The following is a 22,347-nucleotide window of genomic DNA, read 5'->3' as shown; positions in this document are numbered from 1 at the left end:
CCCTGGTTATTTTTTTAAGTGATCTTTCCTTTTGCATTCACTAGCTGTAATGCTGTCTTTAAGGTCTGAAAGTCAGTTTTCAGTTTTATTCATGTGGTTTAGCCAGCTTTGAATGAAATTCTTAATGTCTTGAATATCTGTTTGAATGTTTCATGCATTCTAATTCGTTCCTGTATTGTCTGTTCAGTGTTTCTATCATTTCTCTATTGTCCTCTGTTTTTTAAAACTTCTTTAGATGTACTGAGCAATTCTTTCATGATTATTGTCATTTCTTTTTTTAACCTAAGAGATTATTTCTGATTTGATTTCTTCTATAGCCTAATGCAGTTGTTTCTTTACTTCAGTTTCCATCATTTCAGAAACTTCAGGTGTGTGACTTTCAAGTTCTTCCATGTCTTTGTTTCCTGGACTTTTTCTGGGTTGGATGGAGGTCTGAGATTGCCTGTTGCTCCTTTGCTTTGACATTTTTGAATCTCCCAGTGTTCACTCAGACTCAGAATCCACGGGAAGAGAGCATGGCACCTGTCAGCAAGGCTCTCCTGACAGTGGCAGAGGCAGGATAGGCTCACCAAAGCTCCTGATATGTGGGTTTCAGTCTGGCTTCTGCCGCAGTGATTGCTACCTCACGCAGGCTCTGAGGATGGTGGGGATGGGTGAAACTCAGCAAAGCTCCAGAGATGGTGCTGAGGGAATGGCAGGAAATAAATGGTCCCCATAGCTGTTCGGTGTCCCCCTATCTTTTGCAATGGTGATATAGGCTGCTGAATATTAGCAAAGCTTCTGCCCACCCAGGTTTTCCTTTGGGAGTGGGCGATGGTGGAATGCATTTGAAGTTTAGGACCGAGCAGAATCCTTCCTCCCAAGAACTGAATTGTTAAAGATGCACAGCAAAAAGGACTTCCTTTCATACTTCAGAACAGAGGAAAGGTATTGAAAGACTATCATATTGAAGAAAACTAGCTTTTTGAGATTGGAGAAAATGGGGCCTGGAGTTTTATTATTTTGTTCTCTAAGATGAAAATGATTTTTTTCCTTTTAAAGATTTTTCAAAAAAATTTAGATCATTAATTTAATACATACTCATATGAAAGTTGAAGAATAGAAAAATAGGAGGAAAATTAAAAATCCATTAGTTTTGCCACTTAAAGATATTTACTATTAACCTTTTGCATATTTCTTTCATAGTTTTTCCATGCATATTCCATTTGCATTAATTGCTTAGCTTGTAATTTTATTTTAAATGTTGTATCCTCCTTTTTCTTAGGGTATCATTATAAATCCTGTTATTATAAAGTAGGTATAAATATCAGTTTAATTGGTTATATAATATTCCATTATAGGATTATACTATAATTAACATTGAATCATTCCTTTTTTCCTAGCATTTTATAAACCTAAGTTGTGAAATTAACATAGCTGAACTAAAATACTATGTATACATCTTTTTCTTAGTAGACATTCATTCATTATATAAATATTATTTAAGGCTTACTCTATGCCAGATAATGTGTTAGGTGAACAATTTCTCCTTTGAGTGGCAAGATATCATTTGCTGAAATATAAAACAGTGGACTAATAGCAAATTTAAGAGGAAAGATGATGGTTAAGCTTTTAATGTGCTGTTTGAGCTGCCTGCAGGACAATAAAATGGAGATGTCAAGAAGAGCTCAATAATCCATCTGGGTAGAATTATAGAATTACAATTGTGGCCATATAGATGGTCCTTACAGCAAACTAAGTGAAATAGATCATTTACAGAAGGAGAATATTTATCCTTATAGTGAGAATGTCTGCCTGTCACAGGTTTGATGGCAGATAAGGAATCTGCAAAAGTAACTGAAGGACAGGCAAACAAGTAGGAGGGAGTAAATATGGATCAGAGATTTAAAATGGTAAAGACCAACAGCAAAATACAGCCTCTTTTGGGACCTGGAATCAAAACACCTGGAAAACAAAAACTCAGTGAAGGAACAAAGGAAGTATATCTCCAGGAATCAGTAGGGAGCTAACAGAAAAATCAGAGACTATAGAGAGCCTGGAGAAATGGAACACGTATAGAGAAAATAATGAAGTGGTATGGAAAGCTAACCCTGGCTCCAAATGAAGGGAAACTTTTCTCTCCTAAGACAAGGTTAGCGCAGAGTGTGTTGACAAATTCATGGTGACTCAGTGGACCTTCCAGGAAGTGCTAGATCCCCCAAACCCAGTGTTATTGCAAATTGCAAAAACACACTTGGATTTTATTCTGAAAGTGACTCCTTCCATATGGCATGCAAGAGTTGGAGAAGAGAGTGCAGAACATGGCTTATTTAAGAGTGTTTAATTGGGAACCATTTGGGGAAGGGGCCATTTGTTTAAAAATGAACTTCAGAAAAACTCCAGAACAACTACATCTCAGATTTCCTGAAGTCACCCTACCACAGTGATGGTGGCAAACAGCCAAAAGAGACAATAAAAAAGAAGGCAAGGTCTAGAAATAGAAGTTTAGGCCAGGAAGCACACAGAGGTGTTTCCCCCTTCCATTGAGAGGTCAGGCTGATTGTGTGTGGGCTTGTGGAAGGAGCTAGTCTAAAAGTGCTGGCATTAAGTCCAGTGGACTACTTATCCCACACCGTATATCCACACCGTATATCCCACCTTCTTATCCCACACTGTATATCCAACACAAAGCTCAGGGATATGCTTTCCCCATCTGTTAATGAATTCAGGGATACACCTCATCATGGAAGGTTTCTATAGTCTGGGGGATACAGACACAGGTGTGTCTGGAGTAGGGAGGCACCTTATAGACCCAGAGAACTTAAAGCTAGGTGAATAAAGCTGTGCCTTTCGGTGCACAGAGAGACATAGAAACTGAAAGCTTCTACAGTGAACATAGGACTAGGGCAGAACACTGAGTGACTATGCCCAGCAGAAAGACAGGGATAAATTCAGTATTCACACACAAAACCATGAATGTGGATACAAAATATATCTTAGCTGAGACTCAGTTTCCCTTCCCCACATCTAGTGGATTTTGATACTGAAGACCCTGGAAAGGAACCACTCACTAAAAAGACAGAACTTTTTTGTATGTTTGAGATTTTACTTTTTTCCCCGTTTTTCTTCTTTGTTCTTTTCTGTTACTTTTATCTAAATATATAAATTTTTATTATTCCTTAATAGGATTATTTTTCTCAATTTCCTTTCCTTATTTTAATCTTCCTTTTCCTTATTTTTCAAATTTTATTTCTTTCATTTTCCACTTCTTCATTCCCTCCATTTTTACTAGTATAACAAGCTTTACTATTCTTTAGGTATTTAGTTGACTCCGTGCTATGATGATTGAATTTTTGTATTGTTAGAGGCTTAGTTATTACACTTAATGTAGTTATTGTTAACAACATAATTATTGCATTTAGTAGATATTTGCTATATGTGAATATTTGGTTTTGCTTTGTCGCTATACTTTACTGCAGATCTCTTTCCTGTGGTTAAGGGTGGTTCAGTGATAACTTTTACTGCTTCTTATGGAAAGTCAACATCCAGTTTGTCTTTGACCTATTATTATTGCTGATTTAGCTACTATTACCAGGGTGGCATAAATGTTTGTATTAATTGGTTTGTACGGTATGACAATATCTGGATGTCTTTGTGTCATCAAAAATAACATAGTCCCCTTCTACAGAAGTGGATGCTGGGCCAGTCATTATACCCTCTCTTCCCCTAACTTATGTGGGTGCTCATATCTTTTTTTTTTTATTTTAGGGAAGAGTCTACAGAATGTTCAGGGTCTCACTACTGGATCAGACTTGTAGTGATCTGCCTGTTTACAGTCTCCCAAAAGCTGGGATTACAGGCTCGCACCACCATGCCCAGTCTCAATTGCCATCTCAGTACGCCCCAGGGGGCGGGGCCAGCACGGCAGGCCTGGGGATCGAACCTGTCCTCTGCACCTGCTTGCAGGCACTTTAATCCACTGAGCTATTTGGCTGGCCCTCGGTGCTCAGATCTTGAAACAAAAGAACAAGCCTATAGTTAGCCAATACCAGAGTACAACACTGAAAAATAGCAGACACTAAAGAAGTGCTTGCCAGAGAAAGATTGAATGTAAGATATATAAATGTATAAGAATTTACAAGGCATGCTTACAGTGGAGATCTTCATACTAATAATAAAGTTTTCTCTCTATAATTGACCTACAGTGAAGACTCGGGACATAGGAGAACCTGCACTGTAACAACGTGTAACTCATTTGTGCTCCAAATTTTCTGATCAAGAAGATTATGGAGCCACAGAGGATTGTGTTTGATGATCTAAAGTGAGCCTGGGGAGAGTCACATGGAGAGAAAAAACATTTTCTCAAGCTTTCACAGAGAGCAAAATAGTCAAGCAATGGTCGTGACTGATCCTCATGTCAGACACTGACCAAAGGATGTACAAAAGGCGGTACAGGGGGCCGGGGAGATGGCTCAGTGGAATAAGTGCTTCCCCAGCAAGCACAAGGGTCTGAGTTCAATCCCTGGTTCCAGAAAAAAAAAAAAAAAAAAAAGGCAGTACAGGGCTACAGGATAAATCCTGAGAGTACTTGGCTGACCGTATCAGATACAAAAGTTACATTCCTTGGTATATAGGTCTTGCTATATCTTGGTCTTAACCATCCAGCAGAAAAGTGTAAAAGCGAGGTATATAAAGTAAATCCATATTAATACAATGAGCTGTAAAAGGCTCAAGTCAATAACTTCTGAGGATAACCCACTAATATTATAGACTGCTAGACAGTGTTAGATTGTTTAGTTGAATTCAAACACCTATAGTATTTAGATGCCAATAGAATATTCACCTCTGACAGGACAAAAAAATAAAAATTAAAAAAAGATAAAAAGGAAAGATCATTTTGTATTTATATATACAAAATAGGATAAATTTACAACTACTTTCGCTTAACTCAATGAGAAGAGGTGTACTAACAGTGTTTGGACAGAATATCCTCTCTGCTTCTTGTAGTATGGATAACCACTAAGAAGATAACAATGTACAGTGTATTGACTATCAAAACTGTCCTATTAATCAGCTGTGAAACTGTCTCATTCATATTTATTTCTCAATAAAAAAGTAAATATGAAAAAAATATAATTGACCTGTATAATCACACACACACACACACACACACACCAGGAGAATATGAGTCAATGAAAAACAATAAGTCAATGAAATGCTTGCAGAAACTTTCAAATTTCCTAAAACTGATCCATGGGGGGATTGAGGGGAAGAAATCAAAAGCCAAACAGCTGGGTTATACAAAATGATAAAATAGGAGACAATAAAACAGATCAATATGGTACTGAGTTAGCTCAAAGATAATATAACTAAACAGATAATGGACACAATAGACAAAATGATCAATAAGCTTAGAGAAGACACTAAAGAAAAGCTGGTTGAGCTAAGCAAAGTGATACAAACCATAAATCGTCAGTGTGGAAAAGAATTACAGTCCATGTAGAGCTATCAAGCAGAAATCCAGGAGATAAAAATTCTATTGAAAATATGGGCAGAGATGGCATGGTGGTGTACGCCTGTAATCTCACCTCGTGGGAGGCTGAAAACAGAATCATTATGAGTCCTATTTGTGTAGTGAAACCCTGTAGAACCTGTACTAAGTACATTTATTTATTTATTTATTTTTGGTTTTGGCAGAACCAGGGGTTGAACTCAGGCCCTTGCACTTGCCAGGCAAGCACTTATTCTACTGAGCTATCTCTCTAGCCCCCTAAATACATAAAAAAAGAAAATATGGGCAAAAGAAATGACCAATGTGAGGACAGTGTGTCAGAACTAGAAGACACACAGCTGATGTGACAGTATCCTCACAGATACTATAAGAATAATAAGAGAAGAAGGAAAATGGATCCAACTGTTTTTATTTTATTTTATTTTTGGTGGTACCAGATATCAAACTCGGGACCTTGCCCTTGCCAGGCAGGCACTTATTCCACTGAGCTATTCTCTCTCCACCACCCCCTTCCTACAGTTTTTAAATAATGCGAAGAAGACTAATCTCAGATTCGCTGGAATTAGTTAAAAATAAGAAGAGAGTATGAAGGCATAAAAAATAGTAGAAAACTTTTCCAAATATTGCAAAAGAATTTAAGATACAGTTAATCAAATCTAATCAGACCCTGAGATACCCATGATCAAAAATGAATTTCTCCATGACACACCATAGTCAAAATCCCCAAAGTCCAACACAAGGACAAAATCTTAAAAGTTGTTTTAGAAAAGCAGCAAAGCAGAACTGGTGAGATAGCTCAGTAGGCTAAGTGCCTGCTTAGGCAAGCTCAGGGAACAGGGTTCGATCCCCACTACCACATGCCCCAGGTGCACTGAGTCGGCCACTGAGACCAAGCATGGTGGTACATGCCTGTAGTCCCAGTGGTGAGGAGGCTGAAAATAAGAGGATCACTAGAAGGCTGAGGAATGTAGTGAGATCCTATACCAAATACTTTTTTTTTTAACAAATCTTTATTTATTTAGTGTGTGTGGCTAGCTCAGCCCACCAGGGGGCGGGGCTGGCTGGCATGTGGTGCTGGGGGATGGAACCGTGGTCCCTGTGTTTTGCTTAGCTTAGCTTGTTCTAAGTAGGTGCTTTAGACCACTGAGCCATCTCAGCAGCCCCCAAATACTTTTAAAAAAACAACAAAGCACTTATAAAGTGATGTCTGTTAGAATTATAGTATGTTCCTGACTTACAAACATTCAAGTTGCAAACTTTCACAGGTAAGCATGGATTTCCCATTTTTATGCTTTACATTGTATATTTGTGTCAAATGTGTATAAGAATTTTATTGCACTTATGAATGACTCTGATTTACAAATGTTCTCCCAGAATTGAACTCATTTATAAGTCCTGCAATTACTCTAAATAGAGTTCTTTACACAAACCTCAAAGATCAGGAGAGATTGGAGTGAACTGTTTCAATACCTAAAAGAAAACAACTTCCAACCAAAACTAGTTTATCCTGCAAGACTATCTTTCAAAATACTGAAGAAATAAAATGTTTGCATAACAAAGAAGACCTTAAGAAATTCATGACCATCAAATCAGTACTCCAAAGAAATTCTTGTATATTTTAGAAAGAGATAATGAAGCCAACAATGCTAAAAGGAATAATAGAATAAATATATCAGGTACTGAGAAGTTAAGTTGCAAGAAAATAGCAGCAGAACAATGTAATGAGAGGAATACATTATTATCTTTCAATAATAACTCAATCAAAATACCACCAACACTCCTCACAGAACTAGAGAAAATAATCCTGAAATTCATACAGAAGCAGAAGACACCCAAGATAGCAAAAGAAAATATGGCAACAAGAACAAAACAGAAGGCATCATAGTCCCGAATTTCAACTGATATTGCAAAGCTATAGTGTCAAAAACAGCATGATACTGGCATACTTAGCACGCTGAGATGGTGATTGAGACTGGGCATGGTGGTGCGAGTGGGTAATCCCAGCACTTGTGAGGCTGAAAACAGCAGAATCACTATGAGTCCGATCTAGTAGTGAGGCCCTGTAGACCCTGTAGACCCTGTCGTCCCTGTCATCAAATCAGGAAAAAAATAAAAAAAAAGACCAAAGGAAAAGACAGGACATAACATATACTGGCCAGTGTCCCTGGGTGGACACCACGCTGTTGGTTCCCACATCAGCCGGTTTGCCCAGAAAAGGAAGGAAAGGGTGACCCAGAGGACTTTTAGACCTTATTTGATCTTATGCTGTGATCAACAGATCATTTTTTTTTTTGTGGGGGATGTTCAAACAGGAGCTTGCTATGTGGTTAAGGCTGGCTTCGAACCCTTGGCGATCTTCCTGCCTTAGACTTCCCAGGGCTGAGATTACAGGCCTGTGCCATCAAGCCTGGCAGCAATTCTACACACCTTGGGCAATTCCAGAAATGATTGGTCATTCCATTGTCAGCGTATTGATGCTTGTCTCATTGCACTGGATCATCTTCCTTCTTAATTTACCTGTTGCCACTTGGAATATATATCGGCTCATTATGGTGCCAAGTGGCAACATGGGATTGTCTGACCCAACCGAAATACACAATCGAGGGCAGCTGAAGTCACACATGAAAGAAGCCATGATCAAGTTTGGTTTCCACTTGCTCTGTTTCTTCATGTATCTTTATGGTATGATTTTAGCTTTGATAAATGACTGAAGCTGGAGAAGCTGTGTTTGAAGTCAGCCTGCACTACAGTGCACTGCAGAGGAGCCAGAGACCGCCTGAACCACCCTTAGAACCGTAACCACAGCAGTATATATTTTTGTCTTTGAACAAAAACTATTTTTGCTGTATTTTTACCCTATAAAGTATTTAAGAAATAAATAAATAAGGAAAAGACAGGAAACAGGGAGATAGATCTTTGTCAGAATGACCATTAAGTGGTTGGAGGTGAGAGAGAAGACAGGGGAAGGGGATGGAAAAGAAATGTATTTTATGTACAGCTACCAAGTCCTTATAATGTATGTAATTATTCTGTACTACAAACTTGTACAGATTGAAATAAGTAAAAAGAAAAGCAATTTCGATGTCATAGATTCCATAGAAAGAGTTTCAAGAAGGAGAAAATAGTTGACAATATTAAATGTAGGAAATATCAAGCAACATAAAGGTTGTCAATGCTTTATTTATTTGTTCCAACATTTATTGCCATGGACTTCATTGGTTTTGTATCATCTTAAGCAGTTTCAGAGAAGAAGAAAGCCAAATTTCTGAGAGTTGAAAAATGAGTGAGAAGGGAATAAAAGCTGCAAACATACCCCTAAAATACACTTTAAACAAATTTGATTTTTTTTTTTTTTTTGGCAGAAACGGATTGAACTCAGGCCCTTGCATTTGCCAGGCAAGCACTTATTCTACTGAGCCATCTCCCTGGCTCCAACAAATTTGCTTGTAAAGAGGAGCTGGAGAGGGAACTTGTGTGTAGGTAAATAATATATTTTTACGTTGGTAGAAACTTGTGTATGTTCAATTGTTGGTAACAGAGATTTGAGAGACAAATTTGATTTGAGCATATTTAATTGCTGATGGAAAGCAGAAGAGAGACAGAGTAACGGGGGTCGGTAATTACTGGATAGACACAAACCTTTAATGTCTGTTGGTACATATTTCTCACATGGTTCCTAAAAGTACTTTTAACCAATACATACTCTTATTAACAATTAGGAGAGAACTTGTTTAGTGATTACTGTGTCATTGTTCCATATTATTACCAAAAAAATTCACAAAACTGCTTGCCAAAGAATCTCATTATTGTTCTAATTATTCTCTGATTAGTAATGAGTGGAAGCAGTTGTGTCGTTTAGTGTAAATGTGTGAAGTTAATCTATGTCCTTTGCTCAACTTCTTTTATCACAGGTACACTTTGCCATAAAAATCCAAAAGTAAAAAAATCAGAACGGTTCTTATTTTATCTTCCCAAATTATATAGTTCAAAAGCTTTTTCTTAAGGGCAACTCTGGGCTCATCTGAACAGGTAGGTGATTTGCACAGAGACCACAGATGCAAGTAAAGGTGGGAGATAAATTTAGTCTTACACCCCCTATCTCTAGTTTCTAAGTTTCTTTTCTAACCCAGAGGACATTCCTCCAGTGCCTAAAGACTGGCTCCCAGAACTCTAGGGCTGTGCGGTCTCTTTAAGCGCCAGGCTCCTCCCAGTTCCAGGGAAAGTTGCAGCTTTTCCGCCTCCCAAGAGAGTGAGAAGGGCCGGCTTGGGAGCGCAGTTGCGGTCTTCCAGAGCTGGAGACCCACCCTCGAATCCGGCTCTGGGAGGTCTAGTCCTCTCAAGGAACCTGTTGCAAGTGACAGGTAGGTCTGTACAGTGCCCATTCCCTGGCTCTCGCTTTGCTACTCTTTTTTGAGCTCCCAGCGCTTTTTGCTGCAGAAACACTCCTACCAGCAAATCTGGGACCCGCGTCCTTCTCTACCACTCTTTGCTCTTCCTGTTTTTCCTTCTCTCTTGCTGACCACCTGTCTTCTCTGACTGGTCCGCTTCTCTTGACCGCACCCTCAACACTTTTGCTACAGTCCGTTTGGGGCAGTCCCTCTTTACCACTTTTGGGCTTCTTCTGGTTGGTTCCCTCTCCCACCCGTAGCCAACGTGGATCATGTCCCTTTGTGGGCTGCTTCCTGCCGGTCATCCCAGGAGCCAAGTGCCCCGAATTTTCTCACAAATTAGGGACCCTTAAGAGAGCTGGTGCTGGGGCCAAGGGTGGGGCAGAGCTCCTAGCACGAACTACCGCCCTGCAAGAAGTCCAGTCACCTTTTTGTGGGTTCTTCTCCCAGTGCCCGGCTATCAAGGTGTCGTTTTCCTGGCCATATGCCACAGAGTTGCAGGCTGGTTGGCCCTGAGTTCAGCCTCTTTGGGCACTTCTTCAGCTTATGACTGGAAACCCAGCTGTGTGCTCCAGCTGTGAGCTCCAGTGCTAAACTTCTCGCCTCCTTTCAAGTGGGCTGTGAGAACTTACTTCTGGAGGAGGGTACTCAGAAGAGCCTCAGAATGCTTCTGTTTCCTGTGATTATTTGTAAAGGTATAGAAAGGTATTTCTCCAGTGTATAACGTTGGTTGAGATGGGGTTTCTGGTGATGAAATAATTGGGGTAGAATTCTGGTGGCTTGAAAGAATAATCTGTTTCTAAATAAGCAACTGATTTTTTGTTTTTGTTTTTGTTTTCCCAAGTACTCTGTTTCTTCAGAATCAATGGACCTAACATTGCCAAATACTACTTTTAGCAGGGTTGACCCTAGAGCCAGTACATTTGTGGCAGAAATTAGTCTTCAGTACATTCTGGACCTCCTATATTTTATTTTTTATTTATTTATTTATTTTTTGCGGAACCGGGGATTGAACTCAGATCCTTGCATTTGCCAGTCAAGCTCTTATCCTACTGAGCCATCTCCCCGGCCCCAGGACCTCCTATTTTTAACTGACTTCTTTACTCTTTCAGCTCCCCCCTCCACTGCTCATAATAAATCCCTGACTTTGAGACTTTGCTCAAACTCTTCTTTTTTTTCCTGAAAAGCTAAATTGCCACCATTACTCCCTACCCCACCATTAATTCCTGTTCATTGCTCAAGATTTGACTCTAAAGTCACTTCCTTTGGGAATTACCTTATGAGCACACATTTCCATTTCCAAGCGCAGCTACTAGTCACACTGTGTATTTTTAAAGTTGATTTTTGTTAATTTTATTGGTTCATTATATATATACATATATATGTCACATTTATCATAGGTAATTTATACCTCTACATAATATATATTGATTCTTCTTTTTTCCCCCCACCCCACTTCCTTAATTCCTCTTAGGAAAATAGAAAGAAAAAGTTGGATATACTGTTTTAAAACACTTTTTAATTTTTACAACTTAATAAAGGCCTTAACTCTCAGTTGTCTTGCTGCCTAGGTTGTCACCTCTGTAAGGGCCTGGTCTGGCTCTCGAAGCTCCCCTTCTCTTAAATACAAGAGACTAACAAATACTTGTGCTAGGAACTGGAAATACTGTGCTTTCAAAGATTGGGGTACTCTTTTGGAATATTTTGCTGAGTTTACACACCTATAATATTCAATAACAGAACTTAGAAAAAATGGGGTATACCGATGAATGTCCATTTTGTATCTGTGTATTCAAAGTGGTTAGGATAGATATATAGTTGCATTCTCTTAATGAATAGAATGATTTGTTCTAATGGTGTTTGTAAATAGGATCACAAGTCCTCATCTTGTACAGCAATTAACCACTAAGAAGAATATATGCAGTGTGTTATTTGTTGAAACTGTACTTTCGATTTGATTTGAAACTGTCTCATTGCTATCTGTTTATCAATAAAACTTTGAAAAAAATAAAATAAAAAAAAAAAACAAAAAACCCACAAAAGATTGGGGTATAGTGATGTTGGAATTAAAGTACAGAAGTCACCATCCATAGACATTTGAACACCCACAATCAGGAATTTGTACTTAAATGTTACCTTTGTAATGGGACGCTCCTTGTCTACCCTCCTTAAATTTGCGACATTTCTTTATATTTTTTCATCAACATTTTTTATTTTCCTTCCCTACCTTGTTTCAGTTTTCTAATTTGTGTCTCTTCCCCCTAGAAGGTAAAGTTCGTGTGAACATGGATTGTTGTCTGTTGTATTTTCTGGTAGACCCCAGAACTTCTAAAAATAGGAACTGGCACACTCTTTTGACACTCCTGGACTTCAGCAAAGTGTGTAGATGTCACTCTACATGTTCAAAGTTGCCTCAGGCCCCGTTCTCTCTGTTTTCCTTTTGCCGGTTTTGCTCTGAGACTGCATTCTTGATGACAGCTTTAATGTGGTTGGAAATGTTTCCTCTTCTTTTTAATGTACAGGTTTTGGATAGAAATTTCTAAAGTTTAGAAGTAGAAATGTTAAAATGCTATGCTTTTTGGTGATAGGAAGGGGTGCTACTGCAGGAAGAGGAGTGTATATTGTCAGATATTCAGAAACATTTTAGGTATTTGTCAAAGTTAGTAAGAGGCGGAGAAAGTTGCCTTGCAACAGGGAAGTGAGCAACTCAGAATAATATAAGGTACTATAAATGAGGCTTTTGATATGCAGTCACCTGTAGCTTTTTAGATGTACTGTAGTTACTGGATTATAAACTTTATGGAGCAGCCACAGTTGAGTGTTACTTGTGTAAACTTTGATTACATTTATTTCAAAAATTTTTAATTAATTTTCTCAGTTTTATTAGTGCATACTTATAGTACATAATGGTTATATTCACTGTAGGGAATTGGTACATGTACATAACATATATTAATTATTTTATTTTCTCCTGCCCTCTACCCCTCATATTTTTCTAGCATCAGGTTAATTTATTTATAAGATCTTATAAAGTTAAACTAAAATATATATACACTGAAAGCCACACTAATCCACCAAAGAACATATAAGCATGTAAGACAGTTGTACTAAGTCAAGGAATACTTTAGATGATATTGTCCATGCTGATTTGCAGTACTTTTTTTCCCTCTCATATATCTCTCTATATATCATATGATATTTAAGCTTGTATATATGAGTTACTTCACTTAACATGGTCTTGAGGTACATCTGTTTTCCTACAAATGGCTCAAGTTTGTCCCTCTTTATGTCAGAGTAGTACTGTCCAATGTGTGTAAATACATTTTACCTATTTCTCTGTTGATGGATATATAGGCTCCGTGATTTAGCTATTATAAATTGTACTGCTATAAACTTGGGCATGTATATCACTGTGGTATACTGTCCATTAACAGTTTTGCGAAGATATCTAGAAGGGCAATAGCTTGGTCTCCTGTTTACAGCCTCCCAAGAGCTGGGATTACAGGGGCACGTCACCATGCCCAATCTCAATTGCCGTTTCAGCACGCCCCGAGTGCGGGGCCAGCACGGCAGGCCAGAGGATCAAACCCCAGGCTGCTGTGCCTGCTTGCAGGCACTTTAATCTGCTGAGCTATTGGTCCCAGATTTATGCCTCTGACCTAGGTTTGTTTTCTAAACTGTAGCTTTCTATATTCACTGACCTATTAACATCTCTATTAGTCTATCAAATGGATGCCTCAACATAGCATGGCTCAAATAGCACTCCTGATTCCTCATATCTTTAGCATCCCCTGTCTCAGAAAAACGACATCATTATTCATTTAGTTTCTCAAATGAAAACCTTGGGGTCACACTTGCTTTTTTCTTTTCTTACACTGCTCCCCCACATTCAGTTCATGAGAAAGTGCTGTCCACCTGATCCTCAAACTATATCATATATTCTTTCACATGCCTTTATCTCTTCTGCCCTAGTGTAAGCCAGCACAATATTGTGATGACCATCTTCTATATCTATATCAATATGTCTATATCTAAACTATAGGATATTTTTCTATTAGAATTTATGGACCAAGAAGATGTTGATCAAATCATAGCATCTCAGATAGACTCCAGTGCAAAAGATCTCCAAAACTTACTTCTGCAGTATGGACCATACTTAAATATATATACTGGTAGGAAAATAGATTTGTAACATTATTCACCACAAAATAATAATTTGGTATGGTGAGGATATGTTAAATAACTAGACTGAATATATCTACAGTGTATGCATAGATAAAAAACTTCAGGGCCAGAGATATAGCTCTGTGGCACACTACTTGCCTGGCATGCTCAAGGTCCCAAGTTTGATTCCTGGTACCCAAGTAAAACCTTCACATTTTATCCCATAAACATAAATACTTCATTTGTCAATTGAAACTTGTGGAAATAAGTGTGGAGATTTCTTTTAAAAAGCTAGGATTGGAGGTCTCATTCAACCCAACTATCCCCCTCCTAGGTATTTTTCCAGAAGAACTGAAAACATCATACCACCGCAATACATGTGCATCCCTGTTTATAGCAGCACAATTTGTCATAGATAAATCACGGAAACCACCCAAATGTCCATCAACTAAGGAATGGATGAAAAACATGTGGTATTTTTACATAATGCAGTATTATTCAGCTATAAACAAAGATAAATTTAAGTATTTTATAGGTAAATGGATGCATCTAAAGAACGTACTCATAAGTGAAATAAATCAGATCCCTGTGTGACAGCATAGTATTTTCTCCCTGGTATAAGAACCTGAAAGGGTAAATAGGATCTGAAAGGTACAATGGATACTGTGAAAGGGAAAGAAACTGTTCAAAAGGAAGGAACAACTGGGATGATGGAAAGGAGAAAAGAAATAAGAAAAGGAAAAAGAAATATATGTGTATATACATAGTATGGCCGTGTGTGTGTGTGTGTGTGTGTGTGTGTGTGTGTGTAACTGGGGATTGAATTTAGGACCCTGTGCTTGCCAAGCAAGCACTTATTCTACTGAGCTATCTTCCTGGCCCCAGGATAGCTTGGATAATTGTACTGCTGATTTCTGCTGGTCTATTGAAAAGAAAAATTAGTGCTTAGTTTTTTGCTCTCTCCTTTTTAATTTTTTTTTATTTTTTGACCAGTCTTATAGGCTTATATCAGGTAATCTCAACAACTAATTTGAAGGCAACATTATGCAATATAATAACCATTGTTAAATTCCTATCATTTTGCTTAATGAAATTCAGTATTTTTCCTAATGTTTTTATTACTATTTTTGTATTCTCTTTCAAAATAAAAAAGATACATATTAAAAATAAAAAATACATTAAAATACTTTAAAAACTTGAACAGGCAAGGCAAAAGTGATACCGTCTCAAACATTCTATGCAACCATTCTACGCAACCATTCTACCACCGTGTTACACCCCTAGCCTGGAGCATTCATAATGTTATCAGTTAATTGGTGAAAAATAGTATCTAACTGGTTATGAAAGGACTTGGCATTTTTCTGATCACTATTAGTGAAGATGAACTTCTTTGCCTGAGGCCTACTCTATCATGTCCTTTGCACATTTTTCTTTGGGGTTACATATTTAATTTATTTGTATGAAAGTTATGTTTATTGGAGCTGTTTACTAACTGCCTGTTATATATGCAAGTTGTTTTTTGTCTATAATTAGTCACATTATAATTGTTTATGTTGTGTAACCCTCTTGTAATCAGGTAAAATACACAGTAAGACACCTAAAAAACACATTGGACCAGTGAGATAGCTTAGTAGAATAAGTGCCTGCCTGGCAAGTGCAGAGTCCTGTTTAATCCTTGATACCAGGAAAAAGCAAACCAAACTAACCAAAACAAAACAAAAGAAAACATGTTCATTGGATTTTGTAATTAAGAGGTCAGTGATGATTCAGTTCAGCAGGTGGAGACTACAGGTCATAGTAGGGTGTGGAGTGAAAACTGATAGGGAATATGGTACACAAGTTGAAATAACTTGCATATGAGAGAAAAGAGAGTAAGATATATAGGACAAGGAAATACATTTAATTTTGTTTTGCTTTAAATAGAGGAGAGTGGTGAACTTATATGTAGGTAACATGGAAATTGATGATACAAGGTCCCCAAGAAACCTGGAGGGGAAGTATGAAAGGACAAAACCTTACAGAAAGGGAAGTAGCTCTACCATTAAGACAACAGGGAAAGAAATTGGGACTGATAAAGCTGTGAAGAAAGGAAGTGGAGAGGCAAGATTTTGAAAGAGATGAAGGGCAGAAATGGCATTTGAGAGGAATAGAAACTGTATAGGGTCACATCATTGATATCATGCGTATGTATGCCAAAACATGTTGTACACTATAAATCTACAAATTTCTGACAATTATGCCACCATAAAGCTAGAAAAATAAAACGAGGCTTGGACAACTTGGACAACTTTATTTTTATTTATTATTTTTTTTAATTTTTATTTATTTGTGTGTGTGTGTGTGTGTGTGTGTGGCCAGCTCAGCCCACGAGGGGGCGGCCCTGGCTGGCATGTGGTGCTGGGGGATTGAACCGAGGTCCCTTTGCTTTGCTAAGCTTGTTTTAAGTAGGTGTTTTAGACCACTGAGCCATCTCACCAGCCCTCGGACAACTTTAATTTGTCTCCATCTCAAGTTACATAACCCTGTACGCTTTATCTTTGGCAACACTCAGTTCACCCAGGTTTAGAATCCAAGTGTAGACAATCTAGTTTAAGTAATTTGTCTGGGTGGCTGTAACAGAAATATGAGAAGGCAGGAGATTGGATGGTGCTGGCAAAAGAGTAGTTGAAATGATGGCCTACTGTGACTATCTTACAGGTAGCTAGCTAAGTTTACTTTAATCTTTGAATAATACTTCATTTTGTAAAAATTATTCAGCAGTAAAACAGGATCAAGTTGAGTCTTTTGTCAATAAATGGATACAACTAGAGAACATATTATTAAATGAAATAAATTAGACCCACATGTGCAAACATCGTATTGTTTCCTTAGTGTGAGAACCTGAAAGAAAAAATGGAATCTGAAGGGTACAATAGATACTGGGAAAAGGGAATGAACTTATTCAAAAGGAAAGAGTTATTGAGTTGAGGAGAACAGGAGAGGGAGTGGGAGAAAGAGATTTATCTATGTATGTAAGCAGGATGGTTTGGACAACTATACTGTGTATTTCTGCTGGTCTATGGAAAGGAGCAGATAATAATTTGTTTCATCGTTATTAAATTGTTTGTGCTTTTCCTCTTCTTAATTTCTTATACACTTCTGTTTTTTCTTCCAATTTTACATGCATATATCTGGTAATATAAATAACTGGTTGGAAGACAACACTGTATTTGAACATACACTGTGAAATTCATATTACTTTGTTAAGTGAAATTCTGTATCACTCGTGGTTTTTTTTCTATTTTAATTCTAATTTGTAGTCCCTTTAAAAAAGAAAAAAGAACAATTTAATATAAAAACTTACCTTAGTCTTGAGTAATTTTTAAGAGATGAGAAATACATGGAAGTGCTACTGCTTTTTGTGTAGTTCTATCAATTCAAGCATCAAACTTAGCTATAGTGTCAATGTCTTTAAGCTGTTGCTAGCAGCTTATCAGAAAGGATGGATTGATTTGCTGAAGGCCTACAATATGCCAGAATCCTACAGTGTATCCATCCATCCATCCATCCACTTGAGAAACAGCAGAGTAAAATTATAGTAGTCTGTGGAAGACTGCTATACCCCTGAGGTCTGAGAATAGGTATAGAGCTAGGGGAGGTCACTAAATGAACAGGTGAAAAGGATAGGGGTTTATAGTAATAGAGAAATGGGATTAAAGGTGGAGAAGTCCTGGATAATAAGATGTTGGATGTGGCTAAATGATGCATAGTACTCTTGATGCAAGCTCCTTAACAAATATTTCTTGTGCACATTATGGGCCAGACAATACTCTAGGAACTTAAGGTATAGAGATAAAGAGAATTTCAAAAAGGAAACCCCAAAATTCCCTTCTCACATATTAACAATCTAGTTAGAACGATTTCTAAAAATTTTGACATATTCATTTCTTTTTATAAAATAAAAGGAAATCCTCATTAATGTACCAATTCCTGTGAGTACATTTCTATTCATAACTAATAATAATAATAATAATAATAATAAAACCAAGATGAAATATTTACATGTATATGGTTGGGAAATTGTGTCTAGATATTTTAGGTGCTTTACTGGTGTTCTACTTACTGAATTCAGGAAATTCAAGGCTTTCTCTTTAGAACTTTTTAAAATGCTTTTATATACTAGATCATTATTGAAGCTAAACATGTACAAATCTAATTAAGCATTTTAATAGTTTTAATTTTCATACTTTATTTTTAAATATTAGAACATTGCTTCTAGCTATAGACCAGATGTTGATAATGCACGTACTTATCTTGCATGACAAATTTGATTCATTTTGTAATGTAATTATTGTTAAGCAGTTCACGAGGGAAAGAGGGCTTGCAGTAAGTTAATAGGTTATACTTATTTTATATTAGTCTCTATTTTATACTTAACTTTATGCACATATGCTCACATATATGTTCATTAGTATTTTACTTGTTAGAAATTACTATTCGTTTAATGGTTTATGGGTCTTAACACTTTGTACATGTGTACTACAAACAGATGATAATAATTTTTTTAAATATCTGCTATATATATATATATATATATATATATATCACTCAATTTAAGTTCAAGTACAGGTTAGTGGATTGTGTTGAAGTTTTCTGTAGCTGAGTCGCAGCATCCCTAAAATTAAAAAGAAACCAAATGAATGAAATCACAGTTATGTGTGAACATGGGCTAGATTAGTCACAAAGCATCAGGATTTCCCCTTTAAGGGTACTGTGTGGGTGATTTTTAGTTCACATGGCCTGCAAGAGGCAAGTGGACACTAGCTAGAGCTCAAATTTAAACATTTCTACCACTTGTAACTCCTGCAGAAAAAGTGTCTTCCCTGCAGATATGCTGCTTCATGAGAGCTTGCTGGCTAAGGAAAAATAATATGATGATGAAATTCATTGACAAATAACAATGTCTTGGCCCTTTAAAAATGTTTTATGCATATAAATGACCTGGATTTTATATGGTTCTTTTTTTCAGGCCTAGTGATTGAGCATAAAACCTTGTTACATGATAGGCAAGGGCTCCACCACTGAACTATGCTTCTATTTTTTTTAGTTGAAGAGTTTTAGATCGTTTAAAACTCTTGGGCTCCAAAGGAAAGGGACTTTGGTAAAGAAGAGGGTTAACTGGCCATTCTTCAGCTAGTAATATTATAGGGGCTCTTATGAGGTCTGCCTGGCTCATGTGAGAGCAGCTTTCCAGTGTAGGTTTTGAAAGGCAGGCAGTTACATGAGGTTTCTCTTACAATGTATTTCCACTGTTGCCAAGTGGGATGCTTGGCCTTATGGTCTTATTTTTTATGATTTGGATACTTCTGTGGACCACATTTGTGGAGATTTACTTTCTAGAGTGGTTGGCAGGGTTTGTTTTTTTTTTTTTTTTTGGCAGTTTTAAGATGAGTGGAGCTGTTGAGGAGTGGGAGAATGAAGTGCAAAATGATGAGAGTAAAATATTTCCATATGTCAAAAATAACCACTCTTTAGGAGAAATGTGTACATTGAGATATTCAGGTTCCTTTTAGTACTTACTTTAGAAAAGTACATTACTTGAAATGGAAATTTCTTTTATTCTTATTTTATTTTTTTGAAATTAGGAAACTTTAATTCAGTCTGCCTATTAGACTTTTTTTTTTACATTTTTTATCATTTTATTTTTAAAGAACACAAAATAAAGACATAAAGAATAAAACAGCATTATAAATGATACAATATTTCACTAAACAAAGTTACAGGAATTCTACAATGGTTGCTATATTACATGATAATCAGATTAGCTGTCCACATTACCACATATAAACATGTAAGATTCATTTAAAAAATAACAAAGAGGTTATAAGAAATTTAAAAGAGGAAAAAAAAATCAGAGAAAAAGAAAAATTTAAGCACTAAGTGCTCCTTTCAAATAACCAGCAGAAATAAACAATACACTTATCCAAACTGTTCTACATATATACCAAACATAACAAGTGCTGAAGTGGCTAGGGGAAAAGGAACACTTTTCCACTGTTGATGAGAGTGCAGACTGGTACAACCATATGGAAATCAGTATGGAGAATCCTCAAGGAGCTAGGATTGGAGGTCCCTTCAAGCCAGCTATTCCTCTCCTAGTATTTTTCCGAAAGAACTGAAATCATCATAGCACAGCAATATATATGCTCCACTGTTTATAGCAGCACAATTTGTCATAGCTAAATTTTGGAAACAACCCTAATGCCCATCAACTGAGGAATGGATAAAGAATATGACATTTTTACAGAATGGAGTATTATTCAGATATTTAAAAAGATAAATTTAAGGCTTTTGTAGATAAATGGATGCAGCCAGAAACTATATTGTTAAGTGAAGTAAATCAAACCCACATATGCAAACAACAGACTATCTCGCTAGCATGAGAAGTTGCAAGAGTATTGAAAGTCTAAATGGTACAACACATACTGTAAAAAGGAAAGAAATTGTTCAATGGGAAGGAAAATCTGAGATGAGAAAAAAGACATAGTAATGGAAAAAGCTATAGTTTTGTATATATGGAAATTTCTTTTAAACTACTTATGAACAATATTTGATGGTATTGAAAAGAAAACAAGCATTTTACATGTGGAGGAAATTTTCTTAACTTATGTTACTAAGCGATAACAAGATCCTATATTTTAGTGACTTGACCTACCAACCATTACACTCTTATCATCCTTTAGAACACATGTCCTTGGTGGGAATAATGGGGCCTTTCCAGTTTGTAGAGAAGTGACCAGTCTGATAAAGTAAGCTGGATTGAGACCTTCTTAAGCGTTGCTCTACTAATATAGTAGATGAGGACTTTAATAAAAACCTAGTGCAAGTTGTCAAGAATAAAGTGTTCCTTTTCCCAAATTTATTGCTTAGAGCAATAATGCCAGACCATGAAGACCCTACACTATATTGTACCATGGCTAAGAGCTTAGATTTTGGAGCCAGCCTGACTGAGTCCAAAAACTAAACTGTTCTTATAGGGTGTGTAACCTTGGAAAAGTTGTTTTTTCAATCTTATCAAATAGATGTAATTAAAGTACCTGCCTCATAGTGTGATTGTCCAGAGTACTGTTGTCACCACTGTCATCGCCAACATTGTCATCACCATCATCTTCATTTTGATCAGGTGGTGCATATTTTAAAGGAGCTAAAACTAAAAAAAATTTTCATACAAATGGAAACCTTACCTTTTGCAATACTAGGAATTGAATGTACTAGGCCGTTTGTACTACATCCCCAGTCTTTTAAAGTTTTTCTTTTAAAATTATGAGACAGGGTTTTGTTACGTTGCTAAATTGTCCAGGCTGGGCTCTCATTTAAAACTCTCCTGTCTCAGCCTTTCAGGATGCTGAGATTTCAGATATGCACCACCCCAGCTAGCTACAAATCCCACTGTTACAGAACTTGCTTTGAAAAGGATTGTTAGGAGCCAAAGCTTTTGTGCAAACCTTAATTTAAATCTTGCAAAATTGAAAGCTAGTTGTAACTGTCTCATTTTTAAGGGAAATTAACACGTTCCTCCTGGCTTAAACTGCCAGTGGCACATGCATACTTGTCCCACGGGGGAGCTTGTACTACCCATTGGGACTGTATCATGCTGCCTAATGGGACAGTGAGGCATATACCACCAGTGCTTTAGATTCACCTAGTACCGAGGCATACAAATTATAGCCCATCATGAATGTATTAAAATGAAACTTAGCAAATATCAGTCTTTTGTCAACAGAACAGTGAAGGGCAAGCCATGGGATGTATGAGACTTGTGCTCCATGGATGGTGTGATAGTTAACTGAGGTTCAACTTGAATTAGTTTAGCACAGTTGTGAATGTGTCTGGATGATGGACTTAATGTGGGGGGAAAACCCATCCTTGATGCGCGTGGGATGGCACCAACCAGTAGGTTTATAGCCTGGATGAAATGAAGAAGGAAAGAAGGAAGTCTTGCTTCTGTTTCTTCAGAGGAGCTCTTGTCTTTGCCAGTACCTTTAGATGTCCATCTGCGGGATGCTAGAGCACACTCTTCAGCCTTACAGTGATGACCCTTTGGCTTCCTGACAGAGTGTGACATGGAACTCTGCACTGAGCACTAGGACTTTGGCTTTGGGCTGGATTTACAGTCATCCACATCTGGATGCAGCCAGCCATTGTAAGGCTACTTCAAAAATCTGTGTCTGTCTGTCTGTCTTTCGCTCTGTCTCTCTTTCTCTCTATCTCTGTATCTCTTTCTGTCTCTCTATCTCACCCTGTCTGTCTGTCTCTGACTGACTG

General features: G+C 37.3%; 1 protein-coding gene and 1 pseudogene across 1 annotated transcript in view; both read left to right on the top strand.

Moving 5' to 3' along the window:
* The first annotated feature begins 7,935 nt into the window (after window positions 1-7,935).
* Window positions 7,936-8,202, top strand: LOC101579389 (annotated as a pseudogene).
* Window positions 8,203-9,732: 1,530 nt separating this feature from the next.
* Window positions 9,733-22,347, top strand: part of Sytl4 (synaptotagmin like 4) — an 84,022-nt gene continuing 71,407 nt past the window's right edge. Inside the window, exon 1 of the mRNA XM_023703442.1 lies at window positions 9,733-9,852. The gene's annotated coding sequence lies outside the window, so the exon portion shown is untranslated. The remainder of the gene's footprint in view (window positions 9,853-22,347) is intronic.

The sequence above is a fragment of the Octodon degus genome, unplaced genomic scaffold (genome assembly GCF_000260255.1).
Source record: "Octodon degus isolate 3935 unplaced genomic scaffold, OctDeg1.0 scaffold00171, whole genome shotgun sequence".
NCBI lineage: Eukaryota > Metazoa > Chordata > Mammalia > Rodentia > Octodontidae > Octodon > Octodon degus.
The sequence above is the reverse complement of the archived record's forward strand: the minus strand, read 5'-3'. Positions and strand labels throughout refer to the sequence as shown.